Consider the following 16,636-nt stretch of genomic DNA (forward strand, 5'->3'; position numbering starts at 1 on the left):
TCTGAGCACCTGACATAATGCTGCACCTGTGCACTGCCATCCAGCTGTACCTGAGCACCTGTCATATTCAGTTTCACATACGTTCCGGTCACAGTTTTACACAGATGTATGTGACCTACATTTATACACATGTACATGACTTACATTTTTACATGTGTACCTGACATACTTTTGCACATATGCAGTCATACTTTTTCACATCTGCACCTCCTATAATGACTCTGCCTGTGCACCTGGCACACCTGGTTATTTGCCTATATCTCCACACCTGTTATACCTGTTGCAACCTGTCTATATCTGCCATAGTTGCTGTATCTGAAATAGTTCCTGCCTAGGCAGTGGAAAGGGGGCTCTGTAGTCTCTTAACCAACCCACTATGTGCTATAGAGGCCCCTCTCACTCTCATTGTGGTCTGGGATGTTTCCTGACTTTCAGGGTACATGGCTGATTATCAACTCCCAGACTGAGGTTCTTTCCAGAGAGCAGTTCTGGAGGGTACTGCCAGGGAGTCTGGCAGCTGTGTATACTCCAAGGCTCTTGGTCTGGGTAGCTGAAGCCTCTCACAGGGCATGAGAAGACAAAAGAAACTGAGCTCTGCATATTTCCAAACTCTTGGCATACCCACTTGCATCACACACAGGCTTGGGTATCCTGCAAGGTCACACACAGACTTGGGTATCCTGCAAGGACACACTGGTGTAGAGGCTGCACAGCCTCAGCTCCACCGGGCCCCCTGCAGACGGGCTAGAAGCCATAGTATGAACACACTTTGAAAGGAATCAAACAATGTTCAAGAATAAGTTTGACTGTAATTAGTGGGAGCAGGAAGAAGTGGAGGAGGAAAGATCTTGCTCTAGAACCTCAGCCATTGAGGAGATCTGCAAACATCCATCTGTCTCAGATTCATCCTGGGAAATGGTCCAGGAGAGGGAGTGATCTGTGCTGCTGCCCCGGGGCTCCAACCTCAAAGTCTGGAAGCTCATATTCTCTAGGCAGTGTGGGGCTGGCTTTTTCTCCATAAAAGCTGGAACAGAATAAAGCTACCCAACATCTCCACCCTCATTCAGAGACCCACCAACCCTTGAGCAGCCCAAATATTCCCACAAAGGCGTGATCCTCTACACAGGAATGGCTCAGAAAACAGATCCAACACAGAAGTAGAAAGCTTTCAAAAATACTCAAAGATGGAAGAAAGTGGTATATTCATGAAATAAGAACAGAACAGATTCATAAAGAACCAAACCCAGTGACCACCTTGGGAAGGGGCAAAGGGAGCAGCAAAAGGAAAGAAGAATTTAAGGACTGAGGAAACCTCTCTAACATAAAAGTAAAAAGACAGAGATAGGTAGGAAGCAAGACCAGAGGGAGGGAAACCAACGGGTGCTCCTGGAGGTTTCCAAACAAGATGGCCGAGGAGCTTCAGGAAAGAAAGAGACAACAGGAAAGCTGGGGCCACTGTTTGACAACAGGCCTTCAGCCCCTCTGCAAGCCAGTCTTGCACATCCTCTGAAGTGAGACAAAAAGGGACACAGATCCCTGGACATGAGCTTCAGACCTCTTAGGACAAGCAGAGGACACTGAGCAGGAGAAGGAATTTGCACTTAGAGTCACCCTGGAGACTGGGATGAAGAACCAAGCCCTTGGGATAGAGAGGGAATGACACCCAGTGACAATGCTCACCGGTATCAAGGCTGGCTGAGCTCATGCTAAGATACACAAAATTCTGATTACCATCAGGGATCCTCCCTGAACTCTCTCAAGGCTCTACCTCACTCAGGACGGTTGTGAGGATTAATCCTGCAAACTGGACTTCGAGTCACCGTTAGCTGTGTCTGTGGTGGTGTTTCTACAAATATTTGACTGAGATAAGAAGCTACTGACTAATATAGGGGTGGACACCCTCTAGGCATCCATAGGACAGGTAAAAGCCAACCCACCTTGGGCCTTTCAGCAGGTATAGGTGCCAAGATAGACGGACACCCAGGAACTCAGAGAACAAGAAACAACTTCATATGGGTTTGATAAGAACTAAAGTAAAATTCATATAATGTAGAATTAGCCAGTTTAAGTACTCAGATCAGTATTCAGTACATTCAGAATGTGTTACTGTCTGATTCTAAAATACTGTCATCCAGAAAGAAATTCCAACCCATGGGCAGCCACTCCCATCCCCCAAAACCCCTGTCAAGGCCCTGGCCACCACTAAGCCATTTCCTGTCTCTGGTTTCATCGTCCTGGGCACCTTGCATCAGTGGGCCCCTACCACTGTGAACTGTGTCTGGCTTCTTAGGGCAAGATGGTTTCTTTGTCTGTCTCTCTGTGTGTCTGTTTTTCTGTTTCTATCCCCATCTCTGTCTTTTTGTCTCTGTCTCTATCTCCAAGACACACACACACACACACACACACACACACACACACACACTGACTTTGAAATCAAACAAACTAGACTTGCCAATGAAGAGCAATGAACTGAAAAGCCTCTTCTCCTAATACATGCAGGACAGGTCCCCAAGTGTCCACACTGTCCTTGGACATGAGGCCTTGGCATGTTATGGTAGGTGGGAAAGACAGAGACCCTTCCCTCACGCCGAGGCCCAGGTGAGAGAGCCCCCTTCTCTCTGTGGTTTCGGACATGCCAGGGATCAGATGGCTTCTTACTCAATCGTTCATCAGCAAATACCTGGCCCCAACCATGCCAAAGATCCATGCTCCTGCCTCAGGGAAGCTGCCATCTGGGCACCTAGAGATGCCTGGGAAATAGAGGGGAGGTATACAGGAAAGCATTACCCTACTGAGTACCAGTTCAGGTTGGGGGCAGGACTTTCACCCTGAATGTGTAGTCCAGGAGCAGTCAGTCCCACCCCACACTCAAGTCTGGCCCTCAGGGCACCTGGACTGTTTCAGTGGCTTTTAGGGTGTGGTTAACATTCCAGAAAGTCATCCTTTTGTAGCCTACAATTCAATGGCTTTAGTGTCACCTTTACCTCAGAAATATTCCCCTGGGTCACACACAGTCAACCCATGGCCTCCTTGCCACCCCTGCCAGCTAGCACTGGTCAGCTCTGTCTGTGGGGCTTCCTAGGACTGTGATTTCTTAGTTGTGAAACCACACATGCATGGTCCTTGGCCACTCACTCACATCTTCAAATCTCACCAGTGACTTAAGTCAGGAGCCTTTCTTGAAGCTGTATACAGGTCTTCCAGATGCATGAACCACCTACTCGGTGGGTCCACGTAATGCTCTTTGGTCCTTGTGAACACACCTGAGTGCCTGTGAGAACAGATGCCCCACTTTCCTAGAAATGGATGCCAGGGATGAATAGTAAGCTTACACTTCACTTTTAAAGAAACCTCCACATCGGGCTTTTGACCTGCCTTAGCTGGCAAGCACGCATGCACACACAGACACAGAAGACAGTAAGAGAGACATGGGGGAGGATGAGAGGGAAGGAGAGAGAGAGGGAGGGAGAGAGAGAGAGAGAGAGAGAGAGAGAGAGAGAGAGAGAGAGAGAACTGAAAATGTAAAACCAAAAACTAAACAAACTCAAATTATTTTCCTGAACTGACTGCCCTTGTCACACAGGCTAAGATGGAGCGAGGCTTGGGTTTCCCTGAACTTTCAACACTTTCTGGTGCTTCCTTCTAGTGCTAAGAGTCTCCCCTCTGGTCCTGAGGAGCTAAGGACAGATGAGGCATCTGCTGAAGCCTCCGGCCCCATGGCTGCCACAGTCCACAGTGGCTTTGCTATCTCCTTTCCTGAGGGGCCTGATCATTCTCTGCCCACACACAATATCCCCACCCTGCTTGTCCCTATCCTCGAACCCCTGAGGGTTCTGTGTACACTCTGGGTACAGTCCTTTGTCAGAGACATGGCTCTGAGCCCTGCGGCCAGAGCAGAGCTTCTCAAAGCTTTTTAAGTGTTATCTCTAGAAGTCTAAGTTTGGAATTTTTGTCTCATCACATGTTTTGTGAATCTGCTAAAGTTGTGATTCTCAACCTTCCTAATACAGTTCCTCATATTGTGGTGACCCCCAACAATAAACTTGCCTTTGTTGCTACTTCATACCTGTAATTTTCCTACATTGTGAAGTGTAATATAAATATCTGTGTTTTCCAAGGGTCTTAGGTGAAAGGGTCATTTGACTTGCATTGGGACTTCAAGACACAGGTTGAGAAACACTGCTAAATAAATCATCTTCTACTGTGTGGCCATACAGTGTCACTCTTATTTTCTTGGCTGTGCCAAGTCTTTGATCCATTCTGGTGAATTTATCTTTTGCACAAGCTCTCATTCCACAGACATTGTTGAGAACACGAATGCTCACAGATAAGCACCGGAGAAACCGGAAATGGTAATCACACAGGGTTGTCCCCTCAATGGGAAAAATACATACCAGTTATCTACCCAGAAGGCTAAAAGTGGATGCTGTTAATGACCTGGTGACCATTGCTATCTGTAGAGCCAGACCTTACCCAAATCTCCCAGAACGTTTATCCCAGACTTTCCCTTCCTAGACAGTTATCTTTCTCAGTCAATGGAAACCATCCCTGGGGGATAGATTGGCTGGTTTCATGTGTCAACTTGACACAAGCTAGACTCATCAGAGAGAAAGGATCCTCAGTTGAGGAAAAGCCTCCATGAGACCCAGCAGTAAGGCTCCCTCTCAATTAGTGATCAATGAGGAAGGGCCCAGCTCACTGTAGGTAGTGCCATCCCTTATAGTCTGGGGTTCCATAAGAAGCTGAACAAGCCATGTGAAGCAAACCAGTAAGCAGCACTATGGCCTTCTATGGCCTCTGCATAAGCTCCTATCTCCAGGATCCTGTCCTGTTTGAGTTCCTGCCCTGTCATCCTTCAATAATGAACAGCAATATGGAAGTGTAAACCAAATAAACCCTTTTCTCCCCAACTGGCTTTTTGGTCATGTTTTATTGCAGCAATAGAAACCCTAACAAGGCAGGGGAGATGTCATATGTATTTTATAGCCTGATGAGCATTATGCTATCTCAGTTGTTAAGTCCGAAAGCACTTCTTAGAGAGTACCATTCACATGTACAATTGGTGAGAATATTTTTATTTCACAAGAGCAAGAAGTCTGCATGCAGGAATTAGCCACTTACAAAAATGGTGACTCCAGCCAAAAGCATGCAGGCCTTTTTATAGGAAACTAGGGGAATTTTCACTAGGGTTAGGTAATCTAAAACTTCATTGGTGGGTGCTGGAGATGTTACATGGGTCTGATTGGCTTGTGTCCACGTGATCAGTGGACTGTATTCCTGTTTTGGGAACATTTAACCACAGGATGAGATACCCAGACCAGATAAGGCTGCCCACAACAGATGGGATAAGATATTTACCCATCCTTGTGATTATCTCCAGACTGTCTTCTGGATCAGGGATTTTATGGCCTTGTTCCTGGAATTTATGATCTGTTCCTAGAGCTGGTGACATATGGCCTAGTTCCTGGGACTGATGACTTAGGGGTTTATAGTCAGTTCCTGGAACAGATGACTTTTATTTGAAGTCAAGTCTGGTCCTAAAATGGAGACTATGTCGTCCTCTCACAGACCACGCCAGATCTTGGGCTCTTAAGCTATAGAACCCATCTTCATGGTAGAGGTCACATGAACTTTGCAAGAGTCTCGATGTAATCATGCTTTAAGATTTATTGTGCACAAGAGCTTTGGAAAATTGTTACCAGTGAACTTTTTTTTCCAAAATTGTACTCACTTAAATATGTCTAAAATAAACTGGCCTGGTGTCAGACTCCAGAAGTTTGATTCTGACTGACTAAGTCATGCTGAACTAAATTTCCTTTGAACGCCGTGCAAGTTGAACCCCGTGCAAGAAGTGAACCCCCACAATATGACCTGCAGCCAGCACCATGCACCATCTTTTCCTTATGAAATGCCATGAGAACCAACTGGTCTCCCTCAAGTGTCTGCAGTAGGCTTCAGAACTGGCCTATTGATTCATATCCTTGACTTTACCCAAACAGCTAACAGTTCAGGTATTGAAACAGGGAGGTTGGTTGCTCTGATTGGCTCTATCGTGACTGCCTGGCTCTTCAAGGTCCCTGTGTCTCCACCTCACCAGGCTTGCTTATAGAACCTTTCCTTTCTGTAGGCATGATGGCAGATCTTATTAATCCAGTGCCCTTCTCTGGTTTGGTTCACAGCTTGGATCTGGGATTTAGCCCTGCACAGCTTAAGTGGCCACTGGGAACAGAGCTAGACCCCTGACAGAGTCTTGCTGGTCTAGTGCAATGTTCTGGAGCCAAAAAGCTCTAGGTCTCCCTGGTAAGATCAGTGTGGCCAGTCTGAGGATAGCTATGGGTGTTGCTCACTCCACAGTTGAGCAAACTCAGTGTGCACAGCAAGAAACCCCTGTCTTTCTCCTCCAGCAGCCCCAAGACAGATCGTGGAAAGCCTTTGAGTCCCTCCATTTTGCTTCCCCATCTAAACCAGATGAAACTGGCTGGAAGGTATACTTAGCAGACAGATTGAGTATCGTTGCCTTGATTCTCCAGCCCAGACAGGGGGTTTGTCCCAGGCAGCAGGATTTTCCCTGTCTTAACTATGTGGAGTGAAATGGGCCCATCAACTCCAATGTCAGGGACACAAAAGAAACAAGGTAATTCTCGCAGACCATCCATCGGTGTGGCCACAGCTGCACCAGACACCACACACAGCAGCCACCCAAGGGAGAAACCAAGAAAAACTTGTATTAGTGCACGAGCCTTTGAACTCTGTGCAGCCAGGACCAGCAGTTGTGCCTAGCCTGGTACACACATCTAGATAGATTACCAAGAAAGCTTATTTCCCTATAAAATACACACGCACACACACACACACACACAGAGTATTATTCCCCTTCTTCCCTGTAGCTTTGTGATCTTGGGCCTGACCATTCCAGATTGCTGTTTCATGCTTCCTGTGAGATGGCTACTCACTGTTTCTCTTCCTTCCAGAGAAAAATAACATAATCAACACAGTTGACCTGAGCTTTCTTGGACTCTCCGAATCAACACATCTGTACGTATTAGTTCTACTTGAATGGCCGCAGACATGGTGTTTCTATTGGCATCTTCCCTGCGGGACCTAGAAAACTCACCACACACCAGTCACCGGTCACAGAAGCTCTCTGGAAGCAAGCACAATGAAGCTGCCTTTTACATTTTTATATATCTGCTTTGTGGATTTCTCTAGATCTGCATTTTGCATTCTGTTTTCAAAATACCTTTAAGGGAAGTTTTTAAAAGATCATTTTTGCCTTGGGGCAAAAACAAGGAAGACTGCTGTGAAAAACATGCCCGCAAAATAGATGTACTGACGCTTGCTCAGAATTTCCCATGGTTAATGGATTTTAACGGCCTGAATGTAAGAATCATTTCTGACAATTATGTCTAAACCACTTATACACGGAAGGCAGCAGTGAAAAGCTGGGATCATTACTGAAGCTCACCAGGTCTGAGCCAAGGTAAAGTCTTTGTGGTCTGAATGAGGACACAGCTGGAGAAGAGGTGGTACCAATGTAAGGTCATCATGTCCCAGGGCCCCTGTGTCTGACCCCTAACAGCAGGACAAGTGTCACGGACAGCCATAACAGCCAGTCATTGCTCCCTGTCACCCAGTCTCCACCCTCACTGTGGTGACTCTCAGGACTGTCCCCAAGAACACACAACCTGAGACCCAGGCCCATCAGGACAGAGCTTCTTTCTGCTGAAGATGGAGGCAGGTATTGCTGGCTGCTGATAGAAGCTAGAATTTCCCTGGTCCTCTGTGTTTGGTAACTCCCAAGGGTGGGGTGGCAGAGACTTAGTGCTTCTTTTCTACAGGGACTCTTCTGGAACAGTAAGAGACTGCCTTGTATTGAGAGTTTTGGCTCCTTGAAAAACCCAGTTATGCTATGTGGATATGTTTTTTTCTTCTAATCCCAGGTGTGGGATATGGGGCGGCTACTTCAGTTTGTCCATGGCTGTTAACTATGATTGTCTTGTGCTCTGGAGGAAGGGGCAAAGTGTGATTTCTGCTAGTTGCAGATAGCCCCGAAAGGGGGGCGGGTGGCAGCTGGGGCTCTGAGGAGAAGAGTGCTGCGGCTCCCCCTGCTGCTTCTGGTTGCTGTTGAGGTTGGACTAACCCCAAGGAAGCTAACACCCCTAATCAGCAGAAAATAATCTATGTTGTTGGCTGAAAGAGAACTATGCCCCATTTCTCCTCGAACCTTCTTTCTCTCCTATCTAGAGTTGGAAGGTTGGGAGGGATTAGGCTGGAATAAGGGTTGGAAGGGAGGTAGAGGTATAAAAATATAATAAAATATACCAACACTGCCTGAACTCCAAATGCAGCTAGACTGAACAACCTCCCCCAGATTCACATTTTCCTTCAGCTTGTCCTACATCCAAGCTGAGGCTAGGCCATGGATCTGGGGCTAGCCTATGGAGGGCTCCTGTGAAAGCTGAGACTTGCCTCTCAGAGTCTGGCATTGACTGTGAACAGTAATGTGTGGAATTCAGGAAAACAGAATGAGAGACAGGAGAAAAGGCAAGAGCCACAAGACAGGTGGGACATAACGTTTATAAGACTTGAGTCAAAATACAATCAGCATTTCTGTGAGGAGCATCCATCCTGGCAGACTATTGGCTTCTCACTTGGATGAAAACACCCTAAGTCTTCAGCATGAATACTTTTTGAAGATAGAGTTGCATGAAGTCAAAATAAAGTATCATCAAGTATTATCATTGATAACCAGGGCAGTACTTCCTGTGTCAAATTATCATGTCTAATTTCACACAGGGCTTTGGCTCCCCACATGTACCAGGTGTCGGTGGTGACATCTGTGTGTATGGCTGCAAGCTTCACTCTGACCGAGCTTCGAGCAGACGCCTGCACCTTCCATTGTGGTGGGGTTAATGCGGGTCCTGCATACTCCACTGCGACGGCTTAATTTAGCAGTGGTTTCAGCTGCTCGTGTACTCATGCTAATTACACCGGGAACACTGAGCTGGGTGACATTACGCATGCTAAGCAAGCTGCCACGGAGCCTTCTCTATAATTATATTTTCTTAGGTGAACATGTGTGTGGCTCAAATATGAATGTTTGACAGCTCTGGGCATCCAGCCTCTTGTTTACACAATGTATAACGCCCTACGTGAGAAGGCCTGAGTGAAGGGATGCTGCCTGGCTGGCCTGAAGCCTTTCTGATGTTGGTAGTTCCTGCATAACTAGAACAACTGTGTAGCTCTCTCTTAGCGTCTGCTGATGCTACCAGCTGGACAGAGCTCCTGGGTCAGTGAGACTTCCCCAATATAAGGAGAGCTCAAACATTGTTCCTAACCTTAGGTCTGCTTACTAAAAGCACATAAAAAATCACAGGCTTACTGCAGTGGTTTGCATAAGAATAACCCCTATAATCTCATATATTTAAATGCTTAATCACCAGGGAGTGGCACTATTTGAAAGGATCAGAAGGATTGGGAGCTATGGCCTTGTTGAAGGAAGTGTTTCATTAGGGGTGGGCTCTGAGATTTCAAAAGGCTACTCCATGCCCAAAGTCTCTCTTTTGTCCTAAAGATGAGGCTTACAAAATGAACTGTTAGCTACTTCTCCAGCATCACTATGATCACTGCCATGATGAAAATGGGCTAAACTTCCAAAACTGTAAGCAAACTCCATGACTCCTTTTTCAAAAGTTGCCTTGTTCATGGTGTCTTTTCACAGCAATAGGACAGTGACCAAGATATTTCCCATCACAAGTGGTTCATAGAACAACTACAGGAGGACCACCTGCAGACACCTGCAGATGTGCATGCATGTTCCATCCATGGCACCTAGAGCCAGGAACCAGCCATCTCCATAGAACTAACAAAATGCAAAGGTCTTTGGGGTTTCAAAACCACCATACTCAGGAAAGGACTCAGGGCAGCTGGGAAAGAAGAGGAAGAGAAAACATTAAATGTCTATCTTGGTTAAGGTTTTACTGCTGTGCACAAGACCATGAACAAGAGAACTCTCATAAGGATGACATTTAATTAGGGTTGGCTTACAGGTCAGAGGTTCAGTCCATTATCATCAAAGCAGGAGCATGCATGACAGCATCCAGGCAGACATGGGGCTGGAGGAGCCGAAAGTCCCCCCCCCCCCCTTGTTCCGAAGGCAACTAGCAGAAGACTGGCTTCCAGGTAGCTAGGATGAGGGTATTAAAGCCTATGTCCACAGTGACACACCTACTCCAACAAGGCTATACCTCCTAATTGTGCCACTCCCTGGGCCAAGCAGATACAAACCATCACAATGACCAACAACAAGGAAACGGAAAAAGAGAATGTGGAGTTTCTAAGAAGCCAGTCTCATGTGTGATGCCAGAGAGGAAAGGAATCTTGCCCACAGTCAAGCACACACAGGCAGCTCCTTGGCTCTGTCTGTGGCCTCTGTGGTATCTCTGGGCTCCAGCCTCAGTCTAGACCAGCAGATCCAGAAGAGGTACCTGGGCTGCATGTAGCCCAGCTAATCCAATCCTTACTACCATTCACTCCAGAAACCAGTATGTGAACACTCCTCTATAGATTCTGTCACTAGCACCACTGTAGGCTTTAGAATTGTAGTGGTTTGAATGAAAATGGCTTCCACGGGCTCACAGGGAGTGCCACTATTTGAAAAGATTAAGATCTGTAGCTTTGTTGGAGTGGGAGTGGCTTTGTTGGAGGAAGTGTGTCTCTGGGGGTGGGCTTTAGGATTTCAGAAGCTCAAGACAAGCCCAGTGGCTCACTATCTCTCTATTCTTGCTGCCTGCTGACTCGAATGTAGAACTCTCTGCTATCTCTCCACCACAGTGTCTGCCTGTGTGCCATCATGCTGCCCATCATAATGATAAAGGACTAAACCTGTGAACCTGTAAACAAGCCCCAATTAAATGTTTTCCTTTATAAGTTGCCAATAAATAGATAGATAGATAGATAGATAGATAGATAGATAGATAGATAGATAAATGAAACAAACTTTAAAAGTTGCCTTGTTCATGATGTCTCTTCACAGCAATAGAGACACTATGACAAACCTGCTGAGTCATCTAAGAGCAGTGACATGTCTATGACAGGCCAGCAAACTCATGTCACTGTTATATGGGAACTCCAACCAGAGAGCACCTGCCCCAACACCCCGTCACTGCAGTGCTCTCTATGTGTGCAAGAACTATGAGCCATAAATTGGAATCACAGCTGTAAAGGTTTGATCTTTTGATAGGTATTGTAGTGATAAATACTGGCCCCCAAGGCCTGGTTGCTTTCAGGAACAAGAGAAACCACATGTACAATGTGACCTTGCTCTTTAATTTAAAACTATTGGTTAAATAACAATGCCAACAGCTAATAGCTGGGCAATAGATATAGGCAGGGTTTTTGGTTCCCAGGCCTGGGGTCTGAGGAGAGCATGAGGAGAGGAAGAAAGTGGAGAGAGGAGAAGATGCCACGGGGTAAGAATCTTGAAATCATGGCCACAAGGGCTGGCCAATTGGAGTTAAGAGCAGCCCAGATGGAACATAGTAAGTATTAACTTGGGGCTATTGATAAAAAAGTAGATTCTTGTAGCCATAGAGGGTAGATAGAGATCAACTAAGCTTTAGTGTTGATAAGGGCTTATTATAAATTAAAGGTTGCATAGGTATTTTATCCAGGAATTGGATAATCAAAAGCCCATGATTGAGATTAAATATTTTTGAGGTCACACAGCCATGGCCCTCATGTAAAACTATAGGGCTATTCTTGATCACCTGTTAACTCACCCACCCCTCCACCACAAATTGGCTTTGTTGGAACCTGTGATCTATGTGTGCAGGTGATGTAGGAAACCAGTGAACTGGATCTTAGGGTACACTTGCCAGGGATGAAGTTGTACTGTACAAGCAGCAGGTTTTTTCTCAGACACATAGCATTGAAGGTGACTTCCTGCTCCAGTGGGCAGGGGTCATAGGTGGTCACTTTTCAACCATCCTTGAGCACAAGAGAAACATGAGAGCAGCTCCTGCCCACCTCCACCCCAAATCCTGGTGTCCTGCTGGCACAGGCAGATTCTTCATCATGGACTGAGGAATCCACATAAATGTTTGAAGACAGTGTGCTTGTATCCTCATTTAGCATTGCTTATTAATCAAAACCAAATTTCAGCTTCCTAGGGAGCTCTGTCTCCCACAGCTCCAGCTTCGGGCTTCAAACATAAGGAAACTGTAGGCTCTGGGCCTCCAGTTTGAGGATACAACCTCCATGCAGTACAGCTTGTTGGGGCTTTACTTGGTGTCCATCAAAAGTGAGTCTCCACCCAGATATTCAAGGACTCCTTCGACCATGTGTCCTGAGAGCACAGTGGGCCTGTGTGTTGGGAGCTCACCATTGTTTCCTGTATACCTGACATACTGGAAGGCTCTCAACAGGCAACCAGCCACGCTGTCAGACAAGCCCGTGGAGGATTTGTGCTGAGAATCTCCAAGAATTGCTCTACAGATTCTGCTCTGAAAGGCTCAGATATAAACGCTCTCAATCAAACTTCCAAACACTTTAGAGTAGAATCTTGGTCTCCAAGAAAGAGTGACAGCCTATCAGGCCATGCAGCATCCCTGAGAGTCATATATGCACAGAAGAATATGGACAATGTGTGGTCTGGGCCTCCTGGTGGCCAGGGACTCAACAAAGTGAAATAGCCTATGACACGGGCAAAGACTTCATGGATTCCAGACAACAGTTTCTATCACAGGCTTCCTACAGGGTCTCCTCACAGTCCTGTCTATCTAGTCTGTCCACACCGGACATGTGGGCCCAGGGTCTTGGTCTCTGTCTGTCAGATTCTCTGCCTTCCTGTTTCTCTTTCTTTATCTTTTTTTCTGTCCTTCTCTCTGTCTCTGTCTCTGTCTCTGTCTCTGTCTGTCTCTGTGTTTCCCTCCTTTCTTCCCTCCCTCCCTCCTACTCATAGACACAGAAACTCAGTGCACTGGGGTTTGGGTACTCACATCCTGCGAGTTCAGACTGATGGCTGTTATTAATCCCCTATGGTAGAGTACACCAGACAGTCCCAGATACCACCAATGTTTTCCATAGCCTGTGTGAAGTATGAACAGACATACGACGTAATTCCTCCTGATGAGAACCTCCCCTCCATTACTGAGATGCTCCGTCACTGACAGGAACCCTTTGTGACTTCGTGCCATGCTGTGGACATCTTACAACTCAGACCTTCACAGACCCACTCTTCTCTGGCAGGAACTCAGTACATCCTGTGGGTCTCCTTAGGGTGTATCAGGGATAGATGGAGAGCTCTTCTCAGACCTCCAGTGTTCTCCAAGCCAGAGGAAACCAGTTTCTTCAGCTCCAACAGAGAGAAACCCAAAGAGTAATATTTCCCCAGGGAAACACAGCAACTAGGAGTCTTTCTCTCCCCAGTTTGGGCAACCTGGAAACAAATCAAGTTTTCTTTACCAATATGTCTTCTGCTTTCTTTTGAAACATGTGGAAATAGGAGGTGGACTTACAGGCCTGGTGTCACTAGGAAGATCACAGCTCAGACAGCCTAGTTCTTAGAAAGGGGGAGGCTGTGTCCTGGTGGTTGCTTGTTAATTTGGGAGTATGAACTTCTACACTGACAGGCATTTTCAACAAAGAAAGTGAAGAATGCTCTAGACCTGTTCCCTGAGCTCTCAGTGACGCTAAGGGGCTGGCAAAGACGCCATCCAAGGGTGGCCACACACTTGGAGGGCGTGGTCAAGAAAACGAATTAGTCCCATTAAGCCTGTGATAGAAACTGTGTAGATGAACACAACTAATTTTGGTATAATATAATCCTTAGGACATACTTATATCTCAAACATTTTCATCCAAAATGACAACAACTGGGCACTGGCGATTTTCATCGGACAGCTGTATACTTCTGTGGTGTTGAGTACAGGGAATATTTGAAGCAGCTGCCTCATTTCTACTGGGAATACATTTCTACAGAATCAAACTCAGAATAAGAGGGAGGTAACTGGCCTATGGTCCCACAGAAACAGAGGAGCGCCTCTCCCTGAGGCACTGGACAGGTGTTAGGCACTCAATTCTTACTGTAAGTACACACACCCCCATTCATTTTTTCTACAAATAAAGGCCACAGGGGATTGGGATAATTTGAATCCCTAATTAGCATCTGGTGGATGCTCCCTCACGGCCCTAGCTGCCTTGTGCAAAAGGATTGCCAGTCGAATGGTGAGCAATTCTCTCTCATACCAGAACTTCTGTTTGGAACACTATGGGTACCTTGAATAACTACACAATCACAGCAGGTTGCCCCCAGCTCCTGAGGGGACAGCCTCAGCCAAAGCTATTTCAAACAGTTTATGTCAAACTTTGTGCTCATAAGCCTGGTGAATTCTAGGTGATCCTGTAACCACTTAACCTGAGTAAGAAATAAGGTGGGGGAGGGGCTGATGGCCTAACCAAGGACTCCTGAGACTGGTGCTAAAGAGCCAAGGCTATGATCATTATGATCAGTACACACACAAACTTCTATTTGCATGTGAGGTGTACTGACTGGTGCAAACACAAACCTTCATTTGCATTCAAGGGTGTGCTGTGATTGGTCCAAAACCTTCTTTGGCTATATAAGCGTGCTTCTGGGACTCACTTACTGAGCTGGCAGGAGATGCTCTCCTGTGCTGCCTCCCTTGGTGTTGCAACATGAATCCCTATAAAAGACTTCTCTCTAGTGATGGACTGATTGCCTGTATGAAGAAAGCTCATTTCAAGCCTGGGTTCACTTGGACTCCCTCTGTATCTGGAAGGCTTTCTAGAGATACTTTCTGCTTTCTCCTGCTTGATGCCAGGACTCCTCAGAGCTCTTGGCTCCGAAATTCACATGAGTGGCTTACCCAGGGAAGTTCTTGGCTAGTTCCCTCCTGCCCTTGGCACTGGTCGTGATCTTCCACAGGTTATTATCACTGTTTCCTTCTTCTGGCTCTGAACACCACAAATGGCTGTGAGCAGGCCCTTCACAGGGTCCTGTGAGGGTTCCCCAGGCTGGTAGGACATCAATCTTCCCTCTGTAGCTTTCCCATCCTGCCTGCTGCAGCTTTGGACTTCTGGAACCTTAAGAGGACCAAGTCCTCCAGGGGTCATGCCACTGGATGTCCTTTCCTAGCTCTGCCCTCTGAGCCTTGCCCCAGACCCTCATAGAATGGACCAAGTGAAGCTTTGAACACAGTCATGGTGTCTCTGAGAGAACCCGTGGGCTACAAATCCTTAGCTCTCCGCCAACATTGCAGAGCCCAAGCATTGGCAACATCTAACCATCCTGCCTAGATGCCATAAAAGGTGTTCTCAGTGTCTGGTGTTTTGTCTCTGATACTGCCTTGCCTCTCCTCAGGCAGTCGGGTCACCACTGAGCCACCCACTGCCCCTGAGGACACCACTCTCTTCTCTATGGGCATTCTCTCCCATGAAAACCTGAAGCCACACTGCCTTGATTTCTAGCCCTTGCAGGCCTAGTGGCCTTTGAAACCCCACTTCCTGCTCTGACCAGCTAAGGCCTCCAAGGAGGCAGGCACTCTGCATCATGCTTCCCCTCCTGATCCTAACTCCATGTTTTTGGGAACCAGGTCACTTACCTCCTCTGCTTTCAAATGTACTTGCATGTCAAAGTTCAGATGTGGCCACATGAAGCCTGGCAGGGAAGCAGGCTCTACCTGTTCTACTTGCTCCAGGGCCAGACAGTTCTTCAAGCCCCTGACCATCACCCCTACCTAGGACATAGGATCTCAGCTTCAAGGAGCCCTGAAATGCAGGAATGGGACCCTTGTAGTGTCTTTGAAGCTCCTACCTGGAGGCAAGTAGATTAGGTTAGACCTTTGTCACATACCTCCAGCCCTAGAGAGGATAAAAAAGTGAGCAGGAGAGCTCTACCTCCTGTCCCACGTGCGGCCTACATCAAGTAAGTGTGCTGGCTCGGTTCTCCTTCAGTCTAGGACGCTCTTCCAAAACTATGAGCTCATAGGTATGGGCTGATCGCCTCTGATCCCATTCCCAGTCCTTCCATGCATTTGGCTAATAGAAGGTTCCTATAGAGTTTGTGTGAAGCCCAAAGCCTGACCAGAGACCAGAGGCCAGGCTGCGGGACTGTGGATAGTCAGTCTCTCTGGTGGGTTTATCTCCCTTTAGACTGCCCTGTGAAGTATGACATTCACCTCATGACAATCAGTCTTTGCTATTGAGGCAACAAGTCACATCCTGTCTCTGAGATGGCTGTGTGGTTGGGCCCTACAGATGCCATACAAACAAACAGGACAGAAATTCTGAGCCTATGTGGCATCTAAATCCTCCATACTAAAGCCAGAACAGGTTAGAAGCTCAAACTCCCTGTTTGGTCTAAGAGAGGTGGCACTCAAAGCCAGGCTGGTACACTTCACTTGAGTTGGCAAACTAAGGGAAAATTTTTTTTTAATTCCATTGCAGCAACAATATGAAAAGCCTGAGATCCTGGAGAGAGTCAGGAGTTCTGGGCAGTGTCCCATGACCAGGTCTGGGAGTCTAGGAGAGTTAGGCGAGAGGGAACGAGACAGAATGCCTGACTGACCACACTCTTTGCTTAGTGTTTGCATATTACAGAGCCACATCCCAGAGA

This window comes from Grammomys surdaster, unplaced genomic scaffold (genome assembly GCF_004785775.1).
Source record: "Grammomys surdaster isolate TR1022 unplaced genomic scaffold, NIH_TR_1.0 125612, whole genome shotgun sequence".
Classification (NCBI taxonomy): domain Eukaryota; kingdom Metazoa; phylum Chordata; class Mammalia; order Rodentia; family Muridae; genus Grammomys; species Grammomys surdaster.